General features: G+C 32.7%; 1 protein-coding gene across 1 annotated transcript in view; it reads right to left on the reverse strand.

Annotated features, from left to right (window-relative positions):
- The window catches only part of LOC127725780 (synaptotagmin-12-like), a 40,635-nt gene extending 27,663 nt beyond the window's left edge, over positions 1 to 12,972 (reverse strand). Inside the window, exon 1 of the mRNA XM_052233053.1 lies at positions 12,717 to 12,972. The gene's annotated coding sequence lies outside the window, so the exon portion shown is untranslated. The remainder of the gene's footprint in view (positions 1 to 12,716) is intronic.
- Positions 12,973 to 16,842: the final 3,870 nt, after the last annotated feature.

Below are 16,842 nucleotides of genomic sequence, written 5' to 3' on the forward strand. Positions count from 1 at the left end.
TACGTACGAATTAATGACATTTCTACGTATGAACTAATGACATTTCTAAGTATGAACTGATGAAATTTCTACGTATGAACTAATGACATTTCTACGTATGAACTAATGACATTTCTACGTATGAACTAATGACATTTCTTCGTATGAACTAATGACATTTCTACGTATGAACTAATTAAATGACATTTCTACATATGAACTAAATAAATGATATTACTACGTATGAATTAATGACATTTCTACGTAAGAACTAATGACATTTCTACGTATTAACTAATTAAATGACAATTCTACGCATGAACTAATGACATTTCTACGAATGAACTAATGACATTTCTACGTATGGACTTATGATATTTTTACGTTTTAACTAATGACATTTCAACATTTGTATATGTCAGTCTGTGGATGATAAGTATTGAAAACAACTTATCCTTAAAGATTTTCCTGTTGATGACATAATACTGATCGGACGAAGAATAGATTTAAAAGCTAATCAATTAAACCGTCAAATAAAATGTATAGAAAACCAAATCAAGTTTTAGCCTATTACGTGCTTGTAGATATTGTTTCGATTCCCGCTTTGTATGCATAACAAATGCAAGTTAGACAGCAACAAATGAAGTGCCAAGTGCAAGTCTATATAGACATTAAGTCATTTAGTTTAGAGAGATTAACATATAACATGATGCAATGCTTTGTTACCCTTCGGTAGCACATGACTTAATCTTTTTTTTGTGTGTGAGGTTCTTGCTAATCAATTATCAATTCTGTAGTGTTTTCTGGACTGATTTTGTCTTTCCGTCGTTTTTCCAATTCACCTTTTCAGAATCTAAAGGACTATGGGTAATCTCATTGTTCGTACACCAAAATAAAAAGTGACTTGCGTCATTGGTTGAATTTCCATTGTTTAGAACGTTTTAAACCAATCACAACGTTTTGGTGTACGCTTTTGAAAATATTACCCAGAATGCATTAAATTCTGAAACGGCGAATTGCCATTGTTTAGTCTTTTTTTCCTCAACTTATGGTTTTGATTACCGCTATGGTATACATGTATCTTACCCCCCCCCTTTTTTTTTATTTACCAAAAAGGTAATGAACTAAATATGTTTTTAGTTTTACCCTAACATAATGCTATTAGATCTCAGAAGATGGCTTTTGTTTCGTTCGGTGTCTACCACTGTTCATTCCACTTATGTTGTATATGTTTATGGCAATTCCAAAACTTTGGCGCCAAAATAAATTATTCTCACAAAAGATGAAAATTTCATAATTGGTATCAAATAAAACCAGCAGTTAGATTTTTACACATTTAAATATAATTATCCAAAAGCCCCCATTATACAATTTGATTAAAAAGAGAAAAAAAAATACGTCAAGAACAAATTAAATAATAACAACATTAGTGTTATTGTTGCCTAATCCTGGAATAAGATTTTGCAAAACATACATTTGAACTTGTTATATTGTTATGTATACTATATTTGTTTATACTGTTTCTTTTATGTTGTGAGACCTTAGTAAATTATAGAATTTAAAAAAAAACCGCCAAATTGGTGCTGAAAAAGGGATCTAAATTATAGACCTGATGACGAGAATAGGTGAACATGAAATGTCATTAATTTAATTCCAGTCGTTTTAATATGTTTGATGACCAGTCTAAATGTGCAAAATTAAAATTTTTAAAGATCAAGCATAGAGTATGTGCAACAGTTTCTATATTCGTATGCTATCTTTAATAATAAAAACTAAATATAAATTTTTGAAATGTCATAAGATTTTAATGAGGTCTGTTGGTTCTCAGCGGAAAAAAGAAAAAAAGAAATGAACGGAAAAAATAGACTTGGTATTTAAATATTTCAGTAAAACAAACTGGTGTAACACGCCGACACAATATTAGAGACACGTGCAGACGGAAATTATATTCCAAAGTATTACTAAGCCTTAGTTAGAACTTGGTATTTAAATAGTCAATATATAATGAAAATAATTCTCTAGATTTGTTTTATCCGCCGTTGTGTGAACAGAACAGGAAATGCCAGATGTACTTTAAGTTAGCTCCTGGGTTTCTTTCCAAAATAGAATGCACAAGGCCTTCCGACAAAAAGGGAAACACTGAAAATATCAACTGATGACAAAATGTTTATAAATTCTCTTACACTGAGTACAGAGTATAAAAGAAGACCAACAATTTGAAGTAGCGAGTATTGATTCTTTATCAAACATAATGTACATTAGATAATGATGAGAAAATCACATGTATCTTTATTATTAAATAACTGTATTGACTGTTTTGGATTCTAAAAGATTCTGAATATATACTTCCAACCTTTTCCTCTCAAAAGCGTGTTTGGTTGAAAAATTCTGTAACATAAATGTGTTTGATATAGACTATGTTTAAAGAATGTGAAAGAGAAGCAAAAGATACCAATGGAATATTCAAACTAATAAGTCCAAAATAAACTGACAATGCCATGGCAAAAAACAAAAGACGAAAAAAGACAAATAACAGTAAATAAAACACAACATAGAATACTAAAGACAAAGCACCATAGACCTCACCAAAACCCAGGGGTGAGCTCATGTGCCCCGGAAGGGTAAGCAGATACTGCTATAAATGCGAAAGATGCAAATTTACGAAATGGTACTTATCCGTATCTACTATACTTAAATAATGTTTATATCCTGACAGTTAAGCTTATTCTAGCTATTGTAATTAAATTATTTTATTTAATGCCAACCAAAAATCAACCTGATGTACCTCAAAGAACAAGAATGTAGTTGTTTATAGTTTTTATAACAATTCTTTGTGAGAGGTTTATAGTATTTGGGCAAAGGATTCATACAAAGTAAAGTAAAAACCCCGTATAAAAACTCAGCAAAGATATCAGGTTTACGACTAAGTAAGCTAGACACGCGTTTCCTCTATATTTTACTCTTCAGACCGGTTCAAATCAAAATAGTTGGAATACCACCTTCAGACCGGCTCTAATCAAAATAGTTGGAAGGCCACCTTCAGACCGGCTCAAATCAAAATAGTTGGAAGGCCACCTTCAGACCGGCTCAAATCAAAATAGTTGTAAGGCCACCTTCAGACCGGCTCAAATCTAAATAGTTGTAAGGCCACCTTCAGACCGGCTCAAATCTAAATAGTTGGACGGCCACCTTCAGACCGGCTCAAATCACAATAGTTGGAAGGCCACCTTCAGACCGGCTCAAATCACAATAGTTGGAAGGCCACCTTCAGACCGGCTCAAATCAAAATAGTTGGAAGGCCACCTTCAGACCGGCTCAAATCACAATAGTTGGAAAGCCACCTTCAGACCGGCTCAAATCACAATAGTTGGAAGGCCACCTTCAGACCGGCTCAAATCACAATAGTTAGAAGGCCACCTTCAGACCGACTCAAATCTGAATAGTTGGACGGCCACACCAATAACAAAGCTGACGCGCATTGAAATGTTAAATTGAAGAAAAAAACAGTTACTGTAGTTTCAAATCTGATGTATGCCATCTATGCCTGTATGTAGAACACCTTAGTGTTTCGAATGGTGTTAGATTTATGAATAGTTAATGTATAGAAAGTGAGCATATCAATAATAAGTCATGTCAACCCAGGATTGCTGTTAGACATGCACACACGTGGAGCTGCAGTATAGCGAAACTTAACACATGTTAAGTGAGATTATAGTCATGATAGTACCACTTAAACAGAAGAGACAATAGTCAGTTGATTTGTCGATAAGCCTTTTGAAAAGCCACACAATCAATACGTGAATAAGCTTAGGTAAGCATAACTAAATAATGGTAATAATAATTTGTAATAAATCAAAAATGTACTTTATATAGAAAAACGTGAATGTTATATTTGACAAATTTGTTTTATTGAATATATTATTTGCTAGCCAACTTCATAAACATCATTTTGTTTTCAATGGGTCTATTACCTATAAGACAGAATTTGAGATACTAATGAAAAAAGGAAAATGGTTTCAGCACTCTTCAGACCGTCATTGTTATACAGGTCAATGTTCCTGGTGATCTTTTGTTGTGTTTATTTTATCTGTTCATTCTACATGACGAAAAAACATTCGTCCGTTCATTAGTAAGTATTATATATAACTTTTGTGATAGGATTGATGACGTTCATGAGATGATCCTTATTCCAGTGCTTATATCTCTGGTGTCTAAATCAACTTGAACCTAATGATACTATATATTTATAAGGTGTGCGTCATATCATTTGCTATTAACTGACACTGATGGCTAAAACTCAAAACTAAGAGGTCTGACATGAAAAAAATAAAAGAAATCAAAACATAAATTTACCTCAACAGGACAACCATTAATGTCGGAAAAGGGAAAGAACATACTGTACACAAAGAACTATTAAAATAACGTGTCAAAAATAAACAGACAATACTTTGACTTAGATAGTCCGGCAACAAGTGCACAGACCCAATGATAGTAACATTAACATACAAGACCAATTTCCTTGGACACGACACCTTTCTATGGACACTTATCTTGTCGATTGACCTGTTATTTAGATAACTCAACTCCTTCAGTCAAAGTTGACCTTATATGAATTTTACTATTATTTTAAGATCCTGTTTGGTCATTTAGATTTTTTTATACATGCTTGGCTTTCAAACATTCGGCTTTGAGCGTTCCCGATTAAAGTAAATCCAAAAAAAACGACGAAATATATATAGTGTTGCAATGCATTTTGGTATCCTATCTAAATAATTTGTTTCTGGTTACATTTCCTCCCCCATCTTGGTTGTTACATTTCCTCCCCCATCTTGGTTGTTACATTTCCTCCCCCATCTTGGTTGTTACATTTCCTATTGCCCCTTTTAAACATGAAATAAATACCGAAAACAACCCTATAAAATAAGGAATTAACAATAGAGATATCTCTAAAAGACAGCTACGTCTATGCAATTGTATAAATTGATTGAACATTAACATTATCATGAAATTCAAGAATAGCTCAGTCTAATTCGGATCGGAAACGTATTTGTTGATTTTTGATAAATCATAAATGTCAGAGCATTCAAGCTAATTTTAAACCTTTTTAATTGAGTTATTTTATCAAATGGAAATCAAATAATAACAGGATGTACCTTGAAGAACTGCAATATAATTTTGATTGTATTTTTCAAACAATTTTGTGTGGGAGGTAATAGTATCTAGGCCCCAATGGTATAAACTGTATATAAATCATTACATGTCGTTCGTTAATTGTTTTGTAATAAATTGTTAGTTTTCTCGTTTGAATAGTTTCACATTTTGTCATGTCGGGGCCTTTTTTAGCTGCCTATGAGGTATGGGATTTGCTCAATGTTGAAGGATGTACGGTGACCTATATTTGCTTACATCCACGTCACTTGGATATTTGACATACTTAACATAAAATTTCCAATCAAACAATGAATATTACACTTTGGAAAAAAAAGACCTTGTGAAGTAGTTTACAGTATTTTGTAATTTGTTTTTGAATGGAAAGCTTATGTGTGTTACAAACAACATGCACGAAACGCATTTAATTTTCTAAGTTATCAATAAGCCTGAGATATAAAATTTCTAAATGACGTCCATAAAACAAAATGGAATGGCAATTTGAAGATGTTATATTTACTTAACCTGCCATTCCCCTTCCATCCCATTTCCTCTGAGATGGTTATTGATATTAAATTCTCATTCAATGTTATTTTAAGAAAATTCTTGTGTAACCATGCTCGTTTGTAAGTCAAGTAACCAATTAAATGCAACTATAAAATTCATTAAAGCAAATAGTGTTTTAATATAAATATGGCTATTAAGTCTGTTTATCTTTAATTTACATCCAATTTCTATACTTTTTATCAGTTATTTCAATTCAATTAGTTAAATAAATGATCAGATTCGTATGTATCAGGCATGCAAGTATATTTGATGGTATTTTCATATTGAATTTCCTCATTTCTCTTTATCAGTTATGAGATTTTACATGTATTTCTCTTGTTTTTATATACATGTTAACCATTTTCATGTTTGAGAGGAAAATGTTTCTAAAAATGATTACAGGAAATATTAACCATGTCAAAATCTCATCGAATAACGTTACTAAATTACAAAGTTGGCAATACCAAACCGTTATATCATCCAATAACGTAACTTAAAACAGCAAAGGTAACATTAAAAGTTAACCATGTCAACATCTCATCGAAAGACATTACTAAATTACAAAGTTGGCAATACCAAACCGTTATATCATTCAATAACGGAACTAAAACAGCAAAGATAACATTAAAAGTTAACCATTTCAACATCTAATCGAAAAACATTACTAAATTACAAAGTTGGCAATACCAAACCGTTATATCATCCAATAACATAACTAAAACAGCAAAGGTAACATTTAGAGTTAACCATGTCAAAATGTTATCTAATAAAAAAAAGTAACACACCAAATTGACCATGCCAAAATATCATCTCATGCGCATCTGGTGCAGAAAAATTGGTATCGCAAATGTTATCATTCTGATGAATAAACCAGCAAAATAATCGTGCACATCTTATCCAATAACGTAACAAAAACACAATAATAATACCTCGTTCAATAGCATTGATAAACATAAAATAGAATGTCTAAATACCAGCTGCCTTGATGCACATGAAACATGGTAATGTTGGACTAGTTAAGCAATACCAAAACCCCTCCAACTATCTTAATATCATTAACGGTACCAATTTTTCTGCACCACATACGCATTTGGACAATAAATGTCTCATCAATTATTAATTTTGAAGTTTAGCTTATGTTCTTTTGATTGTTACGTTCTCGAACATTTAATATTTTTGTCACCAAACTTTTGGTATCGAATCTACCGACTGATAATCCGGAACCGTTTGGTTGTTAATCCAGAAACACGTGTGAATTTATACAGAAATCATACCATACCATATTTGTTGTTTTTTTTTATCTCATTGATTAAAAAAAAATGGAATAAAAATACGAGAGAAAAATAAATATGCCTATTCACAGATCGAGGATGTATTTTCCTGCTGGAGGCATTTATTTCTGTGTTTCGTAAATACAAAACAACGTAAAAGCAAAAACGATTTTACTGTTCACTTAAACCTAATTTGCATTTCATGTTCTCACGTGAACAGAACCATCTTTTACCAATTTTATGAAAATAGACGAACAAAACGTGTACTGCAACAGCAAAAAATTGATATACATGGGCGTTGTCAGTTATTTTCCGACTTATTATCTTTCGCCTATCTTCTATATATATGCGGAAATCTAATTTTGATCAAATCTTTATTCTTAAAAACGAATCGATTGCAAATACCTATAATCATTCTTAAACTTTACCAAAAGACAGAAAGATGATATTTCTCTCACTTCTCAAAACAATTTAATTTAAAGTTGTGCTTGAGTATGGTTAAACCATTGTCTATTTCACGTGTATGATAACGATAAATCTTCAGACAACCTATGCATGAGTACAGTTAAACTATTGCCTATTTCACGTGTATGATAACGATAAATCTGCATACAACCTGTGAATGAGTACGGATACACCATTGCCTATTTCACGTGTATGATAACGATAAATCTGTAGACAACCTACACAATTCGTGTCTATCTGACAAAGCCAGTTGTGTCAATATGGTGGTGAATGTGGTTACACTTCTAATTTATTGAGTTTTATATTATTTAGGTTGAGAATGAGCAAATATATTGTTGAAAGGTCAATCCGATTTAAAATGTAGCACTAACTGGAAGACATTAGTTTTATTCAGTGTAGTCCACATTATTGGATTAATCGACATTTTTCTGACGAGAAGTTGAAGCATTGTATCGTAAATTTATTTGCTTTTCTAGCTGATCACAATTTAAAGACATAATACGTGAGAGGAATGTCTAAGGTTTCATTATCGAATTAAACATTGAAAAATATACGACGCTGTTCTGTCCTTAAGACTATGCAATAATTTATTTTCCTTGTGTTGAATTGAAAAGTCGATCAGATACAAAATAGATAGTTTAAATAGCAAGAAAATTGCTTTTGAAATCCAGCACGCAATAACTGGTCAATATAGAATGTCATTCTCGGAAATATCGGAAATAACGTGACCTAGAATAAAAGCAGGAAATGATATACAATGTATGCCGTTAAAATGAATTGAATCAGACTTCAAATTTATGGCAGAAGATGATTATTACATTTCTTTCTTTACTGGTTTCATAAAATCAACAATTGTAAACATTCGCCGGTGCATTAATATACATGAAAATAAGCTGTATATTAGGAAATCAATGCTAGAACATTTAAAGAGTGTCGTAAAGTCAAATAGTATATATACGAAAGACAGTAAATTTAAATTGTTTTCCCAGATGAACAGAAAATGAATCCTGGGCATTAATGATCCGTTTCTAGGCTTCGCAAGTAAAGATGGCTTTTTATCAAGAAAATGTGTATAGTGACACTTACTCAACATTTTAGTGAACATCCTTTGGTATATAGGAATAATAATTTCTTTTTAATCCCCTTTTGTTATAAATATTTGAAAAAAAAATTGATCAAGAATCTGTAAACTGCTTGATATATACTGAAAAGGGTATTTAAAACGGATGGACTGACAAATAAAATTGAGAATGGAAATAGGGAATGTGTCACAGAGACAACAACCCGACCAAAGAGCATAAAACAGCACAAGGCCACCAATGGGTCTTAAACACTGTGAGAAAATTCCGCACCCGGAGCGGGCTTCAGCTGGCCCCTAAATAAAAATGTGTACTAGTTCAGTGAAAATGGACGTCACACTAAACTTCAAAACATATAAACGAACTAAAATTAAAAAAAACATACAAGCCTAACAAATGCCAGAGGCTCCTGACTTGGGAAAGGCGCGAAAATACGGCGGGGTTAAGTATCATACCATCATAAAATATATGAGAAGAACATAACCCTATCATGCCAACAACTGGTTTTAGAATAAATTTGTTTATTTCCGATGCTAAGACCCTATGAGTGAATCAATATTAATACCAAAATATGCCATCTTTAATGGCCTGACAACAGTATCGTAACTATATCCCTTCTGAATAAGTCTGTTTAAAGGTTTGGTTAGCTTTTGAGGTAAGTGCCGACATTTTTATGAACGTATTGATACTTTCAAAATAATATCTCTGTCCGACATAAAAAATGAAAATTGTATAATACATGATATCATTCCCTACAAACTCTTCATTGCTAACAAATACAACTATCCATCTTAGATTTACATAACTGATATGAGTTCATGGATTAGTCCCGTACCTTTAACATACAAATGGTTTTTTCGAGCAATCTAATCAGATCAAAATAACTTATTGTATTGCATTAGGACAACAATATTTATTATACTTCATGTCAAAATGCCAGATTTTGATTGGTTAATTCGAGGGAGGCAATTTACTCTATCCCATGGCAAATACTCTATTACCCTTCATGGAGACGCTTGCTCAAGTGTGCGCTTTAATAAATACGGATGATTGTTATGTACAAGACGACATAGTTTATTACTTTGAATTTGAAATTTAATAGACAGTAATAACAGAATATTCAGTATGATAAATTAAATAACACATATCTGAGAGGCTGATAGAGCAGATTGTTACTCCTCGAAAAGACATTGTCAACCTTGACTTCGCCTCAGTTGACAATGTTTTCTCGGGGTAACAATCTGCTCTATCACCCTCTCAGCTATGTGTTATTTATATAATATATACATTGAAACTAATGCACAAAGGTACGTTCTACCCTGTTCAAATAACAACAATATATCGAGCACATAAAAGATGGAGGAGTTCAAACACCACCAATTTCTGAATGCCATCAATTAAGAGGATATTTTAACGATACTCTTGACCGAATGCCATCAATTTAGAGGATATTTTAACGATACTCTTGACACAGCTCAAAAGGATAAACTACTAAGTTATCACGTTGTATAACTAACGTCAACGCTGTAGAAGATAGCTACTCTGCTAATGGCAAAACGAAGTAGTTACTGAGAAAGATAGTTGCTCCTAAAATTGCAATTAACGCCTTTGTATTCAGTGATCAATATGAATGGAAAATGCAAAGATACTGAAGTGCTAACAAGCCATTACCACAGATTTCTATATAGCTGAACAATACATAAATTTACACCTTGTTATATTAAATAAATGGCAGCCTTCAGAAATGTTATGATCGTTGCAATCAATACCGTCCTGCTTCAGATAACACATTGTTAAATGCTGAAGGGGAATATATGCCATTCCAAGAAATGACACATCCAAATACACAACTACTTTGATACATTTATACCATTTATTCTAATGGATATAAACAATTGTCAAACTTAGTGCCAATCAAAGACGACAATTAGATGTATGGATGGATGTATTAGTGCTTAACGTCCAGTGGAAAATGTTACACGTATATCAGAACTATATCACGTTTATGTGATACGAAAAATGATTTGGTACTAGACCTCTACCCTAGCAGGCTTTTTAACATGTTAGTTCACAACATAATAGTCCACAGGAAGACATGTCACCCTTTCCGGACACATTATTCTAACTCCGAGCCGACCAGTCTTAAACATTTGCTCTTTCTACTAAATGTTGAATGCTAATCGGAGAAGTAGCAAATGCCGATTTCAGGTCTTTTGTTTGACCCGGTTGGAGATAAAACCCTCGACCTCCTGTTGGTTTTTTTTTAATTCTCATGATATCCTAGAAACAGTGTTCTGGTAAATATTGGTTAGGAACGGTATCCGTCAACACGTAAGGTATGCTTCGCAGAACTTGAGTATGGTTATAGCGTGTTCATTTTTCAGTTACCTTAAATGAAATTTTTCTCGTCAAAGTATGTCATTATGGTATAGAATGTAAATATCATAATGTTGATCAACACAAAAATTCGTCCTTTGGTGTATATCATTCAATTGACATGTAAATGTTGAAACTGAAACTGATTGGAGTTTATAAATACTACAAATGTCAAATTTCCGTGAGAGTTAAATGTTGTAACAAGGCGTTTATTCATTTATTGTTTTTCATTCTAAAGTAATGCTTTTAAGGGTTTAGCTATACTTATTGGCCCTTCTCGATTATATAAGGTCTTTAAAAAGTAAAATAACAAAAATACCTAACTCCAAGGAAAATTCAAAACGAAAAGTCCCTTATCAAATGGTAAAATCAAAAGCTCAAAAACATCAAACGAATGGAAAACAACTGGCATATTTCTGACTTGGTACAGGCATTTCCTTATGTAGAGAATGGTGGATTAAACCTGGTTTTATAGCTAGCTAAACCTCTCACTTGTATGACAGTCGCATAAAATTCCATTATATTGACAACAGTGTGTAAGCAAAGTAAACAGACATAGTAGTAAAATTGTCAAAAAATGAGTTACAGCAGTCAACATTGTGTTATAATCATAATTACTATAAAAAAAACAACTATGTGAACAAAGACAAAACAAAATGGCATAAAGGTACTCTATAGACAAAGCACATAAGCAAAAATAAAAGACAAGAATGCAAAAAAAATGACCATAGCACAATAACACCATGGCGGGTTGTATAAATACCGAGCCACGCCTAAAGGATATTACAAAAAATGGCAAATAAAAAGAACACTATAATACGTAATTAAGATGATAAACATTGTCAGTACCTAGAATCTATACTTCAAGACCATCATGTATTATTTGTGAAGTTGATACGTAATATTTATCAACAAGGTCTTAGTATCTTCTGGTGAAATTTTTCAGAAAAAGGACGAATCTTTCTGTTACATAACCCTGGTTCATCAACTTTCTGCTGAGACACTTATGACGTTTTTATCAGATTTTGGATTTTCAGAAATTGTAGCCCCGAGTATCCTAGAAAAGACATTAATTGTCGAAATGTCCATCTGAGTAGTAAGGACGGTGCATCAAAATGTGTACATGTATTATTGATGCTATAATTATAGTGAGACCTTCAACACGGAGCAAAATATTACACCTTACTACAAAGTTAATACGACCCCTGCTATCGCTTTGTTATGGCATTTCCTTGTCAGATGTCAAGAACTCTATACTAGTACATCTGGGCATTAATAAACACAGATTCGGGGTAATATCAACAGAAACGAGACTATCACGGACAAAGAAAATGCTCGAATAATTTGCTTGACAATCTCATCGTAAGATATACAAACAATACTCAAGTTTTAAGACAACCGATGGGAACATCAAGATTTTTTTATCTAGGTAAGTTGACGGGAAATAATGTATGACCAAGATACATACATACCTCAGATACACTGCGTTAACGATTTCTATTACCAAATTGACCAACAGAAAGAAAGTGAAGTAGCACATATAATAGAAGTCATCTCGAGTATTAATGCACTGTAAAATTATAGTATACAATTTAAGCACGGATAAACTTGTACGGTCTATACACAACGAAAGTGACAGACCCTGTCAATGTAGAGAGAAAGAAGGGATGTGATGTATAAAAAAAGAAGTTTTTTTTTTTGCAGCAGTAATTCATTAACGATTAACTATCCTTCACATACCAGACTTGTAGTCATTACTTATTCATAAAAACATATGATCATTGGTAAATATGGAGTGATGATAACATATTGTAAGAATATATATTGTAGTTCTGACAACAACCACACTTACCTGAATAATAATTGTTGTTCTCTAACTATGCTCTCTCCATTTCTAATTACACTCGTGCATCAACCTTACACTGAAGTATTCAAAATATAGGTTTATTAACGTGTCGGAGCGATGCTTTCAGTCTTATAGTTGGATCAATAAGACTAAATCAATGGAGAACAAACCTCGATCTCGGCGTAATGTAATAAAGTTAATCCCACGGGCCTAACTAAGTTAAGCATATAGCGGCAGGAAATATTACCGCCTAGCAATCTTTTTTTTTTACTGATGACAATTTGAAAGAAAAATGGAAATTGCATTGAAATATTGTTTGTTAAATAAATAATGATTTGTTTTGTTCACATTGAATGATCAATACTTTTAACGGTTTTCTTTTAATCTTGATATATTGGAAAATTGTTGATCCAGTGCGTTCTACCAGTAAAACAAATAATTAAAACTACGAACTTTACGGAGATGTTTTTTAATAAAATTTTACACTACATTAATTTGATTGTTATTTGTTAATAACAGTAATTAATTAGATATGACTGGAAACAGTAGAACTTCTGCCAGATCAAGGATAAAAGAGATATAAAAAAAAACAACAACATATAAATACAATGCCTTTCAAATCACCTTTTGTCAATTTTGTATGTATTATCTTGGCCTGAAAGAAAAAAAAAAAATGAAAGATGGTTATATTTAAACAAAACCAGATTATTAAATTTTGGAGGTTGTTCCAAATAAAAAAGCAAAAGTACAAACATACTGAAACTCTAACCTTGCATTCAAATGTAATGAGGCATTTTGCCCGTGGACTGTTAACAAGGACATATCATTCTATTTATTCTAATACATGTATCGGTCTTCTCTAAGCCTCTATTGCTTTCCTAACCGTTTTTCACAGACATCACTATTTTTGATTTTACTTTAAGATAACAGGAACGTATAAAGGTACAATCTCGTGGACTTTTATAAATATGTAAATGCTTCTAGAACTTGTCGAACAGCATCTAATTATCAAAAGAAAATACAATTATACAATGCACTTCATCATTTGTATTTCCTGAGTATAAGTTTGTTGAATATAAGTAAATAAGAGGTAGGTGATAAAGATTGAACATAAACATTGCCAGAAAACTTCAACTATTTAAAAACCACAAGAGTTGTCTAGGGTATAGAAATATGGCCATACTTGGACTTCTCCCGTTCGTCTGTAAAACCTTTTAAAGTAGGGCGTCCGTTTGGCTGTGCTGGATATATAAATACACAGCTACGTCCGTTCCTAATAAGGACGTTAAATCCGTTGTCTCGTGAAAGATGAGTGCCACTATCTTTAGCACGTTGGTGAACAACTCTGTGAGGGGTCCGTAAGTCTGCTCCTATCCAACATACTCTCATTTTCCAGTGGCAGTCCAAATTTCCCGCCCTTCATTCTTGCCGATCTACCATGCCTCTGAGAACCTTCCTATTGTATTACTTTTCAATTAATTTTCGACTTGAGTATGCACGGTGCATTTGCCACTGGACCTTAAGAAGGCAATACTTAATTGGCATTTCTTGTACTACGAATTTTCTTTCATTATCAGTTCTGAATCTTGTTTCTTCTTTACACAAAATTTTCAAGGATTATAACGCTTATCAAATCAGTGTGTTGTTATTTCATGAAGGCACAACTTGTTGATTGTCATAGATATTTTATTAAAACTAAATACAAAATATAGGAACAAAATAAATTTGTATTTTATATTGACAATTTTATGTGCTCATATCCTCATCGTGTTTAAACTCATGGACTTTTACGTTATCTGTCCAGATAGTAAACATTACCTCGTACCTACTGACAATAACATTTCCCCATAACAACTGGTAACTTTCTGGATAGAGAACATTACCTCATATCTACTGACAATAGCATTTCCCCATACCAACTGGTAACTTTCTGGATAGAGAACATTACCCCATATCTACTGTCAACAACATTTCCCTATACCAACTGGTAGCTTTCTGGATAGAGAACATTATCTCATATCTACTGACAATAACATTTCCCCATACCAATTGATAATTCAATGCTGTCAATAATGTTACATCATACCAACTAGTAACTTTCTATATAGAGAACATTACCTCATACATACTGACAATAACATTACATTATACCAGCTAGTAACTTTCTAGATAGAGAACATTACCCCATACATACTGACAATAACATTACATCATACCAACTGGTAACTCTCTGGATAGAGAACATTACATCATACCAACTAGTAACTTTCTAGATAGAGGACATTACCTTATACCTACTGACAATAACATTACATCATACCAACTGGTAACTCTCTGGATAGAGAACATTATCTCATATCTACTGACAATAACATTTCCCCATACCAATTGATAATTCAATGCTGTCAATAATGTTACATCATACCAACTAGTAACTTTCTATATAGAGAACATTACCTCATACATACTGACAATAACATTACATTATACCAGCTAGTAACTTTCTAGATAGAGAACATTACCCCATACATACTGACAATAACATTACATCATACCAACTGGTAACTCTCTGGATAGAGAACATTACATCATACCAACTAGTAACTTTCTAGATAGAGAACATTACCTCATACCTACTGTCAATAATGTTACATCATACCAACTAGTAACTTTCTATATAGTGAATATTACCTCATCCATACTTCTCACAATTTGGATAGAAAACATTAGTTAGCAAGAAGTCTTATAGTTTATATATCTCAATTTGTTCGATTCGCTCTTGTATGTAACAACATATTTGATGTTAACGAAAGAAATCTCTGTATTACTGAAAAATTATTACACCAGGGTTTTCAATATCACAAACTAGTCAAAACATTTACTAAATTTTATCATCGGTACAAGGACATTATCGTAAATATAAATCAACATGCAGACATCTTATATACGTTCAGGTACTTCACATCCAATCTTTAATGTTAATATTCTATACAAAGCACAAAAATGTCATCATTCACCTCAAAAGCTAACCAAACCTTTAAACAGAATTATTCAGAAGGGATATAGTTACGATACTGTTGTCAGGTCATTGAAAAGAAAATGGCATATTTTTGAATTAATATTGATTCACTCAGGGTCTTAGCATCGGAAATAAACACATTTATTCTAAAACCAGTTGTTGGCATGATACGGGTTATGTTCTTCTCATATATTTTATGATGGTATGATAGTAATCCCCTAACGGCATGTCAGTAACTGCTAGTAGTCCTTTGTTAATTTATGCATCATTGTCATTTTGCTTAGTTTCTTCTGTTACCTATTCTGACATCGGACTCGGACTTCTTTTAAACTGAGTTTTATTGTGCGTATTGCTGTGTGTTTGTTTATTCTGCATTTTCTAGAGGTATAGGGGGAGGGTTGAGACCTCACAAAACTTGTTTAACCTCGCCGCATTTTTGCGCCTGTCCCAAGTCAGGAGCCTCTGGCCTTTGTAAGTCTTGTATGTTTTTTTTAAATTTTAGTTCATTTATATGTTTCTGAGATTAGTGTGACGTCCATTTTCACTAAACTAATACACTTTTTTGTTTAGGGGCCAGCTGAAGCCCGCCTCCGGGTGTGGGATTTTCTCGCTGTGTTAAAGACCCATTGATGGCCTTGTGCTGTTTTATGCTCTTTGGTCGGGTTGTTGTCTGTTTGACACATTCCCCATTTCCATTCTCAATTTTATTATAGGCATTTGACTCATAATTCTCTACCATCAATTAAGAAATACGGAACAGCAATTTTTTGGAATAAAGATCTGGCGAAATCAATAAATATAATGCCTGATGGCAACAATCGTATCCAAGTGATCACAATCAATAGCAGTCTATTGAAAACATGCCTAGTTAATGTCTATATTCCATCCCTACAAGTAGCTGGAGATCTTGATTATAAAGACACAATGGATCAGATTTCAGAAATAATAGAAAAGATCAAAAATTCTTACTAGACCATTATTTGCGGGGACATGAATGATTCACTTCACAAAGACAACAGAAGACGCGACCAAAATCTGAAGGAATTCATGATCAACAACAACTTATCCTTAGCCAACAGATATCCAACGGCTCCTACATTTTACCATCATAAT

The sequence above is a fragment of the Mytilus californianus genome, unplaced genomic scaffold, assembly GCF_021869535.1.
Source record: "Mytilus californianus isolate M0D057914Y unplaced genomic scaffold, xbMytCali1.0.p SCAF_15, whole genome shotgun sequence".
NCBI classification, from domain to species: Eukaryota; Metazoa; Mollusca; class Bivalvia; order Mytilida; family Mytilidae; genus Mytilus; species Mytilus californianus.